Raw genomic sequence first — 16,826 nt, 5'->3', positions numbered from 1 at the left:
GGCAGGCTAAGCCAAACCTTAGTGACATACCCACAGTAAGAGACTTCCCAGAGGTATTTTTTGAAGAATTGCCTGGTTTGCCACCAGAAAGGGAAGTCGAATTTGCTATTGAGACACTGCCGGGTACAACACCCATTTCCATTGCTCCTTATAGGATGGCACCCACTGAATTGAGGGAGTTGAAAATCCAGTTACAAGAGTTGCTGGATAAGGGGTTCATACGCCCTAGTGTGTCACCATGGGGAGCTCCAGTGCTATTTATAAAGAAGAAAGATGGGACTTTGAGGCTATGCATCGATTACCGGCAGTTGAATAAAGTGACTGTGAAGAACAAATATCCGTTGCCTAGAATTGATGATCTGTTTGATCAGTTGAAGGGAGCAGGAGTATTTTCTAAAATTAATCTCAGATCAGGGTATCATCAGTTGAGGGTGAAGGATGCAGATGTGCCAAAGACTGCATTCAGGACCCGATATGGGCATTATGAGTTCCTAGTGATGCCCTTTAGCCTAACAAATGCACCAGCAGCATTTATGGACCTTATGAACCGTATCTTCCATCTATACCTAGATCGGTTCGTAGTGGTCTTTATTGATGATATTTTGGTGTATTCCAAGACCAAGGAAGAACATAATGAGCATTTGAGGATTGTTCTGCAAACCCTGAGAGAAAAGAAACTGTATGCTAAGTTGTCCAAGTGTGACTTCTGGTTGAATGAGATTGCATTCCTTGGACACATAGTGTCAGCTGATGGGATTAGAGTGGATCCCAAGAAAATAGAAGTAGTGATGGAATGGAAGCCTCCCAGAAACACAACTGAGGTCAGAAGCTTCTTGGGGCTAGCTGGGTATTACAAAAGATTTGTGAAGGGATTTTCCCTAATAGCTGCTCCAATGACCAAGTTGTTACATAAGAATGTCAGATTTGACTGGAATGACAAGTGTCAGACCAGTTTTGAGAAGTTGAAGGCTATGTTGACAGAGGCACCAGTGTTTACACAGCCAGTATCAGGAAAGGACTTCGTGGTCTATAGTGATGCCTCACATAATGGGTTAGGGTGTGTATTGATGCAAGAGGGGAAGGTGGTCGCTTATGCTTCTAGACAGCTAAGGCCACATGAACAGAATTACCCTACCCATGATCTAGAGCTTGCAGCAATTATCTTCGCACTGAAGATATGGAGGCATTACTTGTATGGTGAAAAGTGCTACATTTACACAGACCACAAAAGTCTGAAATATTTGCCAACCCAGAAGGAGCTCAACCTTAGACAGAGATGATGGATTGAGTTCCTGAAGGACTATAATTGTGTAATTGACTACCATCCTGGGAAGGCAAATGTAGTTGCTGATGCTTTGAGCAGAAAATCCATGAAAGCTTTGAGATCATTGAATGCCCGTCTATCTTTGGTTCGAGATGGAGCTATTTTGGCTGAGTTACAAGTAAGGCCAAACCTGCTACAGCAGATTTTAGATGGGCAAAAGGCAGATGAAAAGTTAATGGCTATTATGAGCAAAATCTCAGAGGGAAAAGCAACTGACTTTGAGGTGAAAACAGATGGGTGTTTGTATTACAAAGGAAAACTGTGTGTACCAGATGATAAGGAATTGAAGGCCAATATTCTGAAAGAGGCACACACCAGTGTATATGCTATGCACCCAGGAAGTACAAAGATGTATCATGATCTGAAGCTTCAGTATTGGTGGCCTGGTATGAAGAAGGACATAGCTGACTATGTGACTAAATGCTTGACATGTCAGCAAGTCAAGGCAGAACATCAAGTTCCATCAGGTTTGCTACAGCTTATACGCATACCTGAATGGAAATGGGATCGGGTCACCATGGATTTTGTAAGTGGTCTACCTCTCACCCGAAAGAAACATGATGCAGTATGGGTGATAGTTGATAGATTGACTAAGTCAGCACACTTTCTGCCAGTTAGGACTGACTACTCACTGGAAAAGTTAGCAGAATTGTATATCAGTGAGATAGTTAGACTGTATGGAATTCCACTCTCCATTATATTTGATCGAGACCTAAGGTTTACATCGAGATTCTGGAAGAAGTTGCATAATCCTTGGGTACACAACTCCACTTCAGCACAGCTTTCCATCCTCAGACGGATGGGCAATCAGAAAGAGTAATCCAGGTAAACAATTGAACCAATTGAATTAATACAAATATTGAACTGAAATGATAATAATAACATGAAATATATGTCAGGTCCTTGAGGATATGCTGAGGAGTTGTGTTATTGAATTTGAGGGAAGCTGGGACAGATACCTCCCACTGGCAGAATTTGCATACAATAATAGCTACCAAGCTAGCATCCAAATGGCCCCATATGAAGCATTGTATGGGAGAAAATGTAGAACTCCAGTGTGCTGGACTGAATTGGGCGAGGACAAACTGGTAGGGCCAGACCTGGTGAAACAGACTGAGGAGAAAGTGAAACTAATCAAAGCCAATCTGAAGGTTGCCTCGCATGCATGTAAATCCTATGCCGACCTGAAAAGAAAAGAAATAGAATATGTGGTTGGCGACAAAGTGTTCCTCAAGGTGTCACCATGGAAGAAGGTATTGAGGTTTGGAAGAAAAGGTAAGTTAAGCCCTAGGTTCATTGGCCCATATGAAGTCATTGAACGTGTGGGTCCAGTGGCCTATAGGCTAGCTTTACCACCAAAGCTGGACAAGATCCACATGTGTTCCACGTGTCCATGCTCAGAAGATACTGCTCAGATCCTTCACATGTCATCTCCAGGGAAGAAATTGAAATACAACCGGATTTGACGTATGAAGAAGAACCTCTACGGATCCTGGCTCGGGAAGTGAAAGAGTTGAGGAACAAGCAGCTTCCACTGATGAAAGTGCTATGGAGGCACCACAACACCGAAGAGGCAACTTGGGAAAGTGAAGAGACGATGAGGCAACAGTTCCCTCAACTGTTTGCATCAGGTAAATTTCGAGGACGAAATTTAAATTAGAGGGGAAGAGTTATAACACCCTCCCGGTAGCAATTCCGTACATTCTACTGTTCCGATGACCGGTGTCGGTCCGGACAGCTAGAATGTCCGGAAAAATATTTAAACTAAAGTGAGGAACCAAAATTAACTCAAATATTAATAAGAAAATTTTAATAAAAATTTTAGAAATAAAATACAACCAAGTTAAACGAGCCAGTGCCCTAGCGATGGGTAACCCAGAGGGAAGTTGCGGTTCTCGCAACTAGGAGCCCTAGACCAGGGGGAAAAATTATAAAATAATTTTTGGGACTCCAGAGAAGGGTTATTGAGGTCCCTATGGCATTAGAATGCCAAGAAAATACCTAGAAAAAATTTTCAATCGGTACAGACAATTTTAACCCGTTAAGCCAAACGGAGGGCATTTTGTTCATTTCGCCTTTAGAGACGATTTTTGACCGACTTGTCCAGTTAATTAAATAATTATTATGATCTAAAATATGAATAAATATTGGTAAAAATTTAATTAGAAATGAGTTAAAGAAAGAAGAAAGAAAAATCAAATAAAAAGGCATTTATGACATAAGCTTGATGTAATTAAAACCCCTTAGCCAATCAAAACTTAACAAAAACATTTATAAGACATTAAATAAGAGAAAAGAAGTCAAAATAGGAAAAAGCAATCTGCTCACCTTCAACTTCTTCCTCGAATCTCCATGGCCATTTTTCTTCATCAAATTTTCAAGCTTTAAGCTTGCATTTTCTCTTTATCTATCCACCAAAATCCCTAAGCCCCTTTACTAAAATTTATCCCCACATCAAGAGGAATATTTTGATTATCAAAAAGTGAGGAAATTCCAAAGTTTCTACAAGTGCAAGAAGTGGTTAAAGTGAGGTTAGTGCTTACTTATGCTAATATTCCTTTATTTCCATGTTAAGGACTTGAATTTAGTATGAAATTGTAAGTTAAATGGACTAAAACTCATGTGTATGTGTACATGAAATTTGGCAGCCCTATTGAAGGAACAATAATGGAGTGTTTTGATGGACTTAAAGAGGATTAGAGATCATGTTTAAACCATGTATACATGTGGTTAGTGAATGAGTTAGTAATTAAGGTGTGTTGTGAAAACTTATAATGGGAACTAGGGTTTTAAGAGTGAAAATTAAACTTGGAATTTGAATTGATTAATGGACATTCTAATGGTCAATTAGTGACCATTTAAGGCAAGTTAATCATAATTTGAAGTGATTTAATGCATGGCAAAACTGAAATGGAAGGCTGCCTAAAGACAGCAGAAATGAGGCTGAGATTCCAGCCCACTTAGACAGCCATAACTTTGGCTGTGTTGATCCAATTGGTGTTTGGCCAATTGGACATGAAACTAGGCTTATAATGGCACATTTTTGCTGAAGAAACCATGCCCAAAAGACCAAAGCAAGTGGACCAAAAGTTGGCTCCAATCCGGATCCCCTGCAACAGCACCTGCAGAAATGACCAAATGAACAGTAACTGTTCATTTGGCCATAACTCACTGTATATTTGGTCAATTGACCTGAAAGTTTTACAGAAAAAGATTAAGACATAGACAAACAACTTTCATGAAGAAACCTACCCCAAATTATGACCACAACCTCACCCAAATGGCAGTCACAGTCACTGTTCATGTTACTGTAGATTTGGTAATTTCTGCAGAATGGAAATCCGGCCAGCTGTGGTTTTTGGACCATATCTGGAGCTTCAAAACTCCAAATGGAGTGATTCAAAAAAGGAAATTCAACTAGACAAAATAAGGAACAACTTTCATGTTTGCCATTTCTTCAAATTCCCACTGAAACAGTATCCAATGGAACAGTGAAGTTGAGTTCCAAAAACTGAAAATTCTGCTTCCCTTGGTTTAAACTTTGAAATGGTATAAATGCTTAATGCCAACAAGTTTTGAATGCCAAATTTGGTATGTTGGGAGTGCCAAAGTCAATGTACATATTTTCTATCTAAAAGTCAACATTTTTGTTGACCAATGAGGTGAATAGTGACACCAAAACTTGAAATTCACAAATTGAAGAATTTAAAAGTTTCAAATGCCCTAGTATACCTAACAAGATTGGTTTGGATAGTTTGGCATGCCAATAGGGTTCAGTTAGCAGTACTGCACATGGCAATATGCCATTCTGTGATTTTATGGCTTTTAGCCATTCTGACCTTATATTGAGCTTTGGCCTTGTGCCTGATGTTATTACAATTGTTAGTCGCTGCACACCGGGAGATGCATATGTGACCGATGGTGTGACGGCCCGAGGTACTTGATACCCAGTGCCAGTTTACCTGTTTATCCAGTCCAGTCATCTAGTGTAGGTTACTTGGGCAACCAAATGAATGAAAGTGGACAAAGATAATGAAATAATGGATACATCAATACCAAACAAAGAAATCATACACATTCTATACATACTTATTTTTTTGCTATTTTCTTTTATTATACTATTGCACCACTAAGCATTATTGCTTAGTGCGTTGCTTTTGCCACGCGTAGGTACTGGAGATACAGATCGTGAGCCCAGTAGACCGCAGACTGGGTGAGTCTGTCTGGCAGTTCTGCACAGTGTCCGTGTCACCTCAACTTCTGCAGTGTATTGGTGGGACACTAGGTGTCATTTTGATATTTTGTAGCTAATTTTTACTTTCTCATATGTATTTGAACTTATGTAATGTATTCTGATGTTCATGTAAATAATGAAAGTTATGGCTATGAATGCAAAATTTGAGCATTTATTTATTGTTTGTATATGAGTATTATGAGAAATGGATGTTTGAGAAATGAAAAGGTTATTGAGAATTGAAATTGAGAAATGTTGTGGATATCTTGATATTGAGATTTTGTTGATGAATTGAAGTTGGGATTGTTTGGAAATTATTTGGAAGTGTTTTTGACAGGTTCCGAAGAACTGTTTTCTCCATTTTTAGCCGGTACTCTGCCGGATTTTCTTTAAAAATTTCCGGAACCTCAAATAAACTATAATTTCAATAAATGAACTATATTTCACAAACTATATTCAAAACTTTGATAAAAAAAAAATTAATTAATTAAAGTAAAATAGAGTGTGCCGGTACACCATGTGACATAGCTTACTCGGATACACTGTAGCCGGGTAAGGGGTGTCACACGACGCTTGTTGGAAAATTGGCCTAATGGTTGGTCTTACTGTCTAAATTTGATATTGTGTATAAGACTCGAAAAACCATCAAAGGGCATGTAGTGACCAAATTTCTTTCTGAAAATCCAGTTAATGAAGAGGAAGAAGTCAAAACAGCCTTCCCGGATGAGAGTCTCAAGCTAGTAGAGGTCCAGCCCTGGAAAATGTACTTTGATGGGGCCATAAATAAGAGCAGAGCCGGTATAGGGGTAGTTTTGGAAGCACCGAATGGAGAACAATTGTTAATGTCAAAAAGGCTATGTTACCCAGCCACTAATAATATTGCAGAATATGAGGCTTGCATTTATGGCCTGGAGACATTAATAACTGTTGGGGCTAAAAAAGTGGAGCTGTTCTGAGATTCAACGCTAGTGGTTTCCCATGTTAAAGGTGAATGGGAGTTGAAAGAAGAAAAGTTGAGGCCATACCTAGAGTATGCTAAGAAACTATTATTTAGCTTTGAGGAAGTGACAATGAAGCACATGCCTAGAGCTCAAAACCAGATGGCTGATGCTCTAGCCACACTGCCATCCTTATAGGAGAAGGGTGATCAGAAGCTGACCCAGCCAATTATCCTAATGAGGAGTAGAATCCCATGCTATGAGGACATAAGAAGATCTAGAAGATGAGATGAAATGGTATGAGGACATAAGAAGATATTTAGAGGTAAGAGAATACCCACAGTCAGCCAATAGTAGGGATAGAGCTAAAATTCGTAGATTAGCCACTCAGTTCACTTTGGCTAGGAGGTAACTCTACAAAAGGTTCTTCGAAGGACTATTGCTCTTGTGTGTGATAAAAAAGTAATCTGAGCAAATAATGGAGGAAGTACATGTAGGAGTGTGTGGTCCTCACATGAACGGAAGGGCATTAGCAGGCAAAATTTTAAGATTGGGCTATTACTGGTCTACCATGGATACTGACTGTGCTAAATTTGTGAAAAGGTGCCATGAGTGCCAAATCCATGGGAATTTGAATCACCTACCGTCCAGTGAACTCTACAGTATGACTTCACCATGGCCATTCTCAATATGGGGCATAGACATTATTGGGAAGATTTCTCCCACAGCTTCTAATGGCCATAGATTTACCATTGTGGCAATTGACTATTTCACCAAGTGGGTTAAAGCTGAATCTTATAAAGCAGTAGGGGCCAAACAGATAAGTAAGTTTGTGCGAAAGAACTTGATTTGCAGGTTTGGGGTACCCCATGAGATAGTATCAGATAACGGAAGCCAGTTCAAAGGTGATTTCTTAGAATTAAATACCAAATTCAAGATTAAGCATCACAAGTCCTCACCATACAGGCCACAGACTAATGGAGCAGTAGAGCAGCAAATAAGAATGTGAAAACCATTCTGAGAAAAATGGTTGAAACCTATAAGAATTGGCTTGAGAAACTCCCTTATGCTCTTTGGGGTTATTGCACTACTACAAGAACGTCCACAGGGGCAACTCCATTCTCTTTAGTGTATGGGACTAAAGCAGTGCTACCTATTGAGCTAGAGGTCAAATCCTTGAGAGTGACACTAGAAGCTAAGATTTTGGAAAATGAGTGGGCCTAGAAAAGATATGAAGAACTAGCTTTGATTGATGAGAAGAGGATACGAGCCTTGTATCATATACAGGTTTATCAAAGGAAGATAGCAAGGGCCTTTAATAAGAAGGTGAAGCCAAGAAAGATCAAAGAGGGAGACATGGTTTTGAAACAAGCTCGGCCCATCCCTTTTGATCCAAGAGAAAAGTTAAAGCCAAACTGGGATGGTCCATACATAGTCAAAAAGATCTTGTCAGGAGGTGTTATAAGAATATTAGACTTGGATGGGAATGAATTTCAAGAACCAGTCAACTTAGATAAGCTCAAATAGTACTTTGTGTGAGATAGGTCAGCTAGGCTATAAACTTACAAAAGACGGTCTAGGTAAAAAAAAAAATGCTAGATTGAAAACTTACGAAAGGCAATCTAGGCAAAAGGAGAGATGAGAGAAGATTTGGATGGAAAACATGAAAAGGTCATTCAGCAAGTTATAAAGCTTATTTCTAACTTTGAAAGGTTAGAAATTTGATAAAACTAAATGTAAGAGAGAGTAATTGTGTACCTGAATAAATAAAGAATTTTTTAATGCATTAACTAGGAATGGATTTTATTTAATTATGATCGCGAATGTTTATGTCTTAAGAGATACATTAAATGATTAAGTAATTGAACTCTATTGTTTTGATTTAATCTATGCCTTCTGAGTATGATAAGATAGGTACTTGATATGAATTCCCTGATAATTATTTTAAATTTTTTTTTTTTTTTTTTAAAAAGGAGCTTGCTAGGTGGAAAACCCGGAAGGGCCGCTTAGGCAAAAGTTAGAGCAAGCCCGCTAAAATGAAAATCCAAAAGGACATTTCAAGCAAAAGTTAGGGCACAGAGAATGGAGTTCATGGAAGAGAAATGAGTCAAGGCAGAAACCATGGGGGGAAAGAAGAAAAAGAAAAATCAGAGGGAAATTGTATTGTGACCTTAAGGAAGTCTTTTTTGGTGAACAATTCTTCTAAAAAACTTTGAGGCTATAAGAAAGGTTTTGCAAAAAGAGGTCCCCCAGAGGACTAAGTTTTTTTAGAATCTCTAATAAAATCAGCATGCCCATTATAGGAAGTAGCATACAGGAACCATAAAAATCAGAGAGAATTTTGAGACCCAGTCATCCTAATTTTTTTTCAAATCATGAATTAGATATTTTATGGTAAGTCCTTAGACGTTGTTCAGGGCGCATGACATAGTTGTGTAAGGCATAGAAGAATGTGCATCAACATGTCACCTGTGGGTGTGTAAGGCATAGAATAACATGCATCACCATAGTTTCAATTGTTGAACTATGAGGGAGTTTGATTCTTCCTCAGGATAGCGAGGGGGATACGTAGGTAGTTTAGGACCGCAGTCTTAAATACGAACCCACAACATTTCATGACAGATATTTTTTGGTAAGTCCTTAGACGTTGTTTAGGGCATATGGCACAGTTGTGTAAGGCATAGAAGAACACGCATCAACATATCACTTGTAGGTGTGTAAGGCATAGAAGAACATGCATCACCACAGTTTCAAGTGTTGAACTACGAGTGGGTTTGATTCTTCCTCAGGATAATGAGGGGGAAACGTAGGTAGTTTAGGACTACAGCCCTAAATACGAATCTACAACATTTCAAATCACACAGTTGCCATTGTCATGAGACCGTAGCTAGTCTCATGACACAGAGTGTATCGACAGGGCAAGATGCACTCAATTTTCACATAACACAGTTATCACTGTTATGAGACCGTAGCTAGTCTCATGACTCAGAGTGTATCGACAGAGCAAGATATACTCATTTTTCACATGACACAGTTATTACTTTTATGAGACCGTAGCTACTCTCATAACATAGAGTATGTCGACCGAGCAAGATACACTTGATCCTCATAGCCAATGTTTCATAGTTATTAGAAATTTGTGTTTCACTTTGATGAAACTTAAGCAATACTTTCACATTGATTTCAACTTTTGCCAAAGTGGGAGGCAAACTGTAGACCCTTATTTTGTGATGAGTACATGCATTGAGGCCATGGGAAACCCGATGATGAAAAATTATATGACTGTAAGATATAATTGGAGGCATGGAGCTGAATTATTAATTCCGTGGCATGATCTTGAAAAAATAATAATAATAATAATAATAATAATAATAATAATAATAATAATAATAATAAAGTTTTGAGGAAATTAATTTAATTAAATTTAAACAAAATTTTATTTTGTTTAAATTTAATATGAGTAGTTCTTAAATGGATCTAATTAAGTTTAATTGGGCTCCATGGGCCTAAGAAAGCCTAGTTAGAAATTTTAAATGGGACCCATTTAATTATTTTCTGAAAATTAAAATAACAAAATATCTCTCGACTCCTTGGCCCCACTCTCTTCCTCACTCTCTATTGGTGTCAAACCCTTTCCCTCTCTTTCTATTGGTTAGAACACCTCACCCATATTCCAGTCTAATCCAAATTCATCAATCCTAGTCATTTAAGTTATCTAAACTTTATTACACAAGGACTCCAAACCCTACTACACCTCTTCCTCACTCCTTATTGGTGCCTTCCATTTTTTCCTGTCTTCCTATTGGTTGAAACACCTCACCCATATCCCAGTCTTATTCTAATTCTGCAATCGTAGTCGTTTAAGTCATCTAAACTTTATCACCCTAAGACTCCAAACCCTATCATACCTCTCTCCCAAAACCCTATAAATACCCTACTAGAGAAGGGAAGAAAAGGGAGATGGGAGGAAAGAGGAAAAGAAAATTCAGAGCTATAGGAAATTTAGAGATATTCAAGACTCTTTGAGTTCTTCCTTATTTTTTTTTTCTTCAAGAAGATTTTCATACAAGATTTCTAGAAGGTCAGTTTTTATTGTTTTCTTTTCAAGATCTATGCCACACAATATTTTAATTCTATGCTCTTTGTCTTCAATTTATTTTATATGTTCTTATAAATCATGTAATCATGTTTAATTTGAGGGGATACACAACTCTGCACATATTTAGTTTCTATCTCTCGTATTTTTATTATTTTTCTTTATTTTTTGAACCTGTAAAAAATTTGTAAAAATTATATTCATATTCTACACGAAATTTCATTAATTTTAGATTCAAGAATCACTAAAAAAGCTTTAATATTTTGTAAGTTATGGCTGTTTGAAGTTAGGATTCCTGTAAAATCTGATTTGCAGGATATCCGATTTGTGGAGCCCATATCTCCCTTGTTCCTTAGTATTTTTGTGTAAATCTAGTGTCTAAAATTAATTTCAGAATCTTATGAATCTTTTTCAACTGGTTTTGCATTCATATCTATTGTGGTTAATGAGTTGTGAATTTTACAAAAAAGTAGTACGATTCTGTTACTTAGAAAAGTTACGATTTATATAGACCATTCGGCTAGGGTTTTGTTTGATTTATAAATTTTATGATCTTGTATGATATGTAGGCTGTCTTCTATAATTTTTTTTTATGATTTTTAGGTATGTATAACTATTTTTAAAAAATCAGATTTCTTGCTACCGTTAATCTGCCAGAATTTGGAAATTGTATATTTATGCATGTTCTTGTATTTTCTTAGGTTTTAATTGATATTTGATCTATTTTTCTGTGTTCTTTTAATTTATGATGTGTTATGAAGTGTTTGGATCATGTTAGAAGACTTAGACCTTTAGGTAGTTGTAACTAATTAGGAATCTTAACCCTTTAGGAGACTAGAGTTAGAATCCAATGTAAATTGTTATTAATATTTTCTTTATTTCTTTTATTTTCCTTAGTTTCTTTATTTTTTATTACAAACAAAATTGGTAAGTAGCCCTAAGGTAAGTACCAAAGAGGGCATTTGAGTGGAGCTTATATGGAGCTAAACTGGAGTAAGCCAGGGATATCATTGCCATACTAGAAGAGAAGACCCTTTTTTAAGGGTAGCTTGCCCCAATGGCAATTGCATTTACCAATAGGTAAGTAGCTCTAAACTTCTCGAATAACCATTAGCATGAAATTGTAGTAATAATAGAACTTTTATTTGGTAAATTAAAATTAACTTTGTTTTAATTTAACTAACTTTTGCATGTAATTAATTTAAATAAATACTTTGTAAATTAAAATTAATCTTGTTTGTAAATTAAACTAACATTGGCATATAAAATAAATTTTATTTAATACTCGGTAATTGTAAAATAAATTTGCATATTAAAAATCTTTATTAGGTTGTGATTATTTAGTCCTTATGTGATATTAAAATAAATTACACATGTATATAATTAATTTAGTTCAATTATCCTTAGGGTAACTTGATGAAAATTAATTAATTAGGTTAAATAGAAACGTAGGATTATTTGAAATTGAATTTGTTTGTAAATTAAATTCTCAATAATAAATTAATTTTAGTCATCTGGTAAATATTAATTAAATAATTAGCAACCCCATAGATAGGAATTACTTGTGCATGAAAATTGTGTGTAAACAATAACCCTTTTGTGAATTACTTACGTGTGTGGGATTAGAATTGCATTTTTTAGGATGAAGTTTAATAAAGGAATGATAAACAAGACTTTTAGAAATATTACTAGAGGACTGGCACTCGAATTAACGAGGTTGACCAGGTGTAAGGGGTGCCTAATACCTTCCCCTTACGTACCCACTATCCCAAACCTAGACTTTGGGCTATGGTAATGACGGTTATGGAAACTCTGCAAGGAGTAAGTTTCCATCCATGACCCTCGAAAGAAACACTGAATATGTCTCAGTTATTACCCGGGTGGCGACTCCTGTCTATCTATGCCTTTGTGACATAAATCCTTAGTACCGTGGTAGTGTTATGGGAAGACGGTACCTACCAATGGTTTAATTCTATTAGGATTGTATGAAGTGCATGTCTAGAAAATGTTGTCTATGGAGGTGGTACTTAAGTGAGACCATTGTGACTTTACCATCTTTTCTGGGCATTACCTGGTGTATTTTATGTAATTTTAATAGATGATATTTCGCCTCATGCCCCCCTCCTACAGATACCAATTGAAGGAGCAAAAGCATGGTGATTAGTTCATTAGAGCATTGAATTTTAAAAATTTTCTTCTAGGGTTACATGCATCATACCACATCTCTTATGTGCCTAATTAATTTCAATGCTCAATTGCATATTAAAACAGTTTTAATATATATTAGGATCTATGATTGCCATTCAAGATTGTGAATTAACAAATTAATTCATTTAAACCCTAGTTTAAAAGAGGAGTTTGAGCACTAACATGCACCATGTATGTAATTGGCACCTTTAGGAAGCACCTAAGGCACTAAGTGTTGTCCCTCTAGCTTGTCCACACCAAGATCACCAATGGGCAGCCCCCAAATCAGCTTCTCAAGCCTTGCTAACCAATTATAATTTGAGTTTTTGCCTCTAGACAGGTTGTATATGTGTATAGGACACTGGAAACAATTTCTAGTAATTCAAAGGGAATGGAGTGATTCTCTTTGAATTGATGAGAAAACAAGAAGAGGAGAGGAAGAGAAGAGTGTGCCGCCACCCTTGAGAGGCTAGAGAGAATGTTCTATTTTATTCTTCTTTCTTTTCCCTTTTATAATTAGGGCATTAAGTCACTTAAACCCTATGCCACATGTCATCACCACATTGCATCTTATTTTTAATTGACTTAATCACATTAAGCCAAGTGTAAAGCTAGACTTAATCTTGACTTTGATAATCTTACATGATAAGAAGATAAATGGCAAGCTTATATGATGCCATGTGTCACCATCTCATGGTGCCACATGTCACCATGTGAAATGACCAAATTACCCTTATATTTTAATTTTGAGTTCTCAACCCAAAATCTTTATTTCTCCTCTTCTAATCAATTTATATCAAATATAAATTAACTAATTAATCTCCATTAATTAATTTCTCATAATTAAATTCATATTTAAACACTTTAAATATAAATTTAACTTATACTATACATCCAATAACCTAGATTTGGTTTAAAGCTGTGCTAGGTGTAACACCCCTATATTTGGTAGTGCGTTCTATTGTTCCGACAACCAGTATCTGTCCGGACAGATAGAATGCCTAGAACTACATTTAAATGTTAGTGAGGAGACATGAAATAATGAAATACACTAGAGAAAAATACAAGAAAAACAAAGGAAAAATAAAAGAGAGAAAAGGAAACTAAGTTAAACGAGCCAAAAACCATAGCGATGGGTAATCGCACCAGGAAGTTATGGCGTGGACTGTTGACTAGCCCTGGACTACGGGGAACCCTGGAAAATATTTTTAAGACTTAAATAAACATCTATTGAAGTATAAATGACATTAGAAATGTCAAAGAAAATTAATTAATTACTACAAAGAAAAACAAGAAATCGAGAAACCAACAAAAATCGGTGTTACCGAAAAATAGGGAATGCAACCCAAATAGGGGCATTGTGGTCAACTGACACCCCGAGTTGCTTTTGACCTAAATGTCCATGAAAAATAAATGAAATTAAAGTTTGAAAACCCCATAAAAAATGAAAATTAGAAATGAAATGTAAATAGTGAAAGTTTGGTGGCAAATTTGTAAATTATGGAACTTGGAAATTAATTAAACATAAACCAAAGTTAGTGCTCCACTAAATGAGGTTAGTGGACATATAAATACAGCATTTTGGGATAGAAAATGTCATCATCTTCAACCTTTCAATATTCAGCCGAATTCATCCTCCATGGAAACCTCCATTGCTATACCTCAACCAAGCTCCATGCACATCACTTGAAGCCACAATTTCTTCTAAGCTTCTTCATTAAAGTTGGGGTACACACCTTGGGCAGCATTTTAGGAGCAAAAAGGGAGAGATTTGAAGAAGATTTAACAAGCTTAAAAGATAGGTAAGTTCTTGTTTTCCTTTTTTGCTTCATTAAAGTTTGTGTGGGGTTTATAGTGAGTTGATTTATGGAAAGAATTAAAGGGTTTTTATGAATATGGACAAAGCTCCAAATTGGCAGCCCTAATGTCCATGGGAGAATGAATTATTTCTTCATGAAAATGGTGATTTGAGGTGTTAATTATAGTGATTAAATGTATAAAAGTTGATTACCATGTGTATAGTGTGAATTGTGAGTTTGAGAATTGAAATTGGAAGCTTGATGTATATGTGTAAATTTGGATAGCCTTGATATGCTTAGGAAGACCTTAATTTCATGTGTATTTAATGTTGATTTAAGAACAATGGGCTGTATGTTATTGATCTTGGTTAGTTGGATTAGGTGTGAGCAATTGAATTGTTGTTAGATATGGATTTGATTAATTGAATGTGATGGAGACTTACTTGAGTTGAATTGGTATTTGGACATTGATTAAATTGCTGGACACTTGATTAAGTATATTGTGGCTGGATATTGGTTGTATTGAAGTATTGTTGGACAATTAACCTAGATACAATGTGTATGGTGTTCATTAGAAATATAAAATTTTAATGCAAAGTGTGGTTAATTGGGGCAGTATACAATTTTAGCCTATAACTCTGAATGCTTGACCCCAAGTGGTCCAACTTTTATGAAGAAGGCCTACCTAAATTCTGTCCAAAAAGTGACATGAGAATTGGCCAAATCCGGATTAGTGACTTTGCAAACTTGAAAATTGACCATTTGAACAGCAGTCAGTATTTTGGCCATAACTCTGTCAAAACAGGTCAAAATTACCTGAAATTTATACCATTGAAAGCTTAGACATAGAGCTACAACTCTTATGAAGACACCAAAACCCAGAAATGACCATAAGCAAGTCAAAATGCTTGCAAAATTTCAGGTATAAAACTACTAGAATCGGAAATGACCTAAAAATAACTTAAGTTTGCCATTTTAGTGCAACCTGTCTAGCATTAGTAAAATGACCATAACTTGTTCTAGTAAACTCGAAATGACCTAAAATTTGTGGCAAAAGTTCACTAAGACATAGACCTACAAGTTTGTAATTAGGATCAGTACCCGAAAACAGAGGAAACTAGGTCATCCGGTTAGGTCAAAATAGCATACCGAAATCTGATAAATTACAATAAAATGCAATACACTTGAAAATGAATTTGGTAACATGTACCAACACTAAAGGACTATAAAATGTGACATATTGGTAACATTAAAATTTATTCCCCTAGAGTGCATCAAAGGTCAACATTATAGGTTGACTAATGAAAGCAATAGCGCTAAATAAATTAATTATTAAACCTTATTGTTAGAAACAATTTAACTGGGTACTGAAACACTTTAAATTGTGTGTTTCAGTTGAAAAGGATATTGAAAAGCGTAAGGAACATTGAGTCAAGGTCTAGAGGTGACTCAAACTAGGTCTGTGCACAATACTTTTTATATTCACTACTTTTACTAGAAAATTTATTTGGAGAAATGAGTTACGAATAATTTTTTATTGCTTTGGCTTTGGGAATATTATTTGGAAATTATTGTGTTGCCTACTTTGCAAATGGAAATTTTGAGTTAAAATGTGATTTGTGATTTGTATGAAATATTTAAATATTGTGATTTGGAATTGTTTTGATTCACACTTGGCATGGCAATATTATTATGTTCCTCCTCCATTTATGGGGTGAGTATGACTATATTCCTCCTTCTTTAACTTGCCAATCTGAGGTGAGTATGGATGAGTTCTCATTAGCTAGCTAGCCATTTTCCTCATTGATTTCGATTAGTGGGGTGATTATGCCTTGTCGTGGTATACAACACGGCATGTTCGGAAAAGTTGTGTCATGACCTAAGTTGTGTTATTAAATTGTTTCATCAAATTTGTGTTATATGAGCTTTGGAAATTGTTACATGAAATTGTGAATTATTTGAGTTGTAAATTATCAATAAAAGTTTTATATACCGCATTTTAAATTGTTATTGTGCACCACTGAGTAAATTTTATTCAGCGATAGCTTTTTCATTGCTGTCGCAGGTAGACAGACAGACAGAGCAGCAGAGTAAGTTGCTTGTGCTACACTTTTTGGATTTTATCGGGTATATTGAGTATACTATCTTTTTTGTAATTTTTGTTGTAATGTATGTGAACTGTATGTATTTATTATACTTGGTCTTAAGCAGTTGTAAATTAAAGTTGTAATATATTTATTTCTTATCT

The sequence above is a fragment of the Hevea brasiliensis genome, chromosome 7 (assembly GCF_030052815.1).
Source record: "Hevea brasiliensis isolate MT/VB/25A 57/8 chromosome 7, ASM3005281v1, whole genome shotgun sequence".
Classification (NCBI taxonomy): domain Eukaryota; kingdom Viridiplantae; phylum Streptophyta; class Magnoliopsida; order Malpighiales; family Euphorbiaceae; genus Hevea; species Hevea brasiliensis.
The sequence above is the reverse complement of the archived record's forward strand: the minus strand, read 5'-3'. Positions refer to the sequence as shown.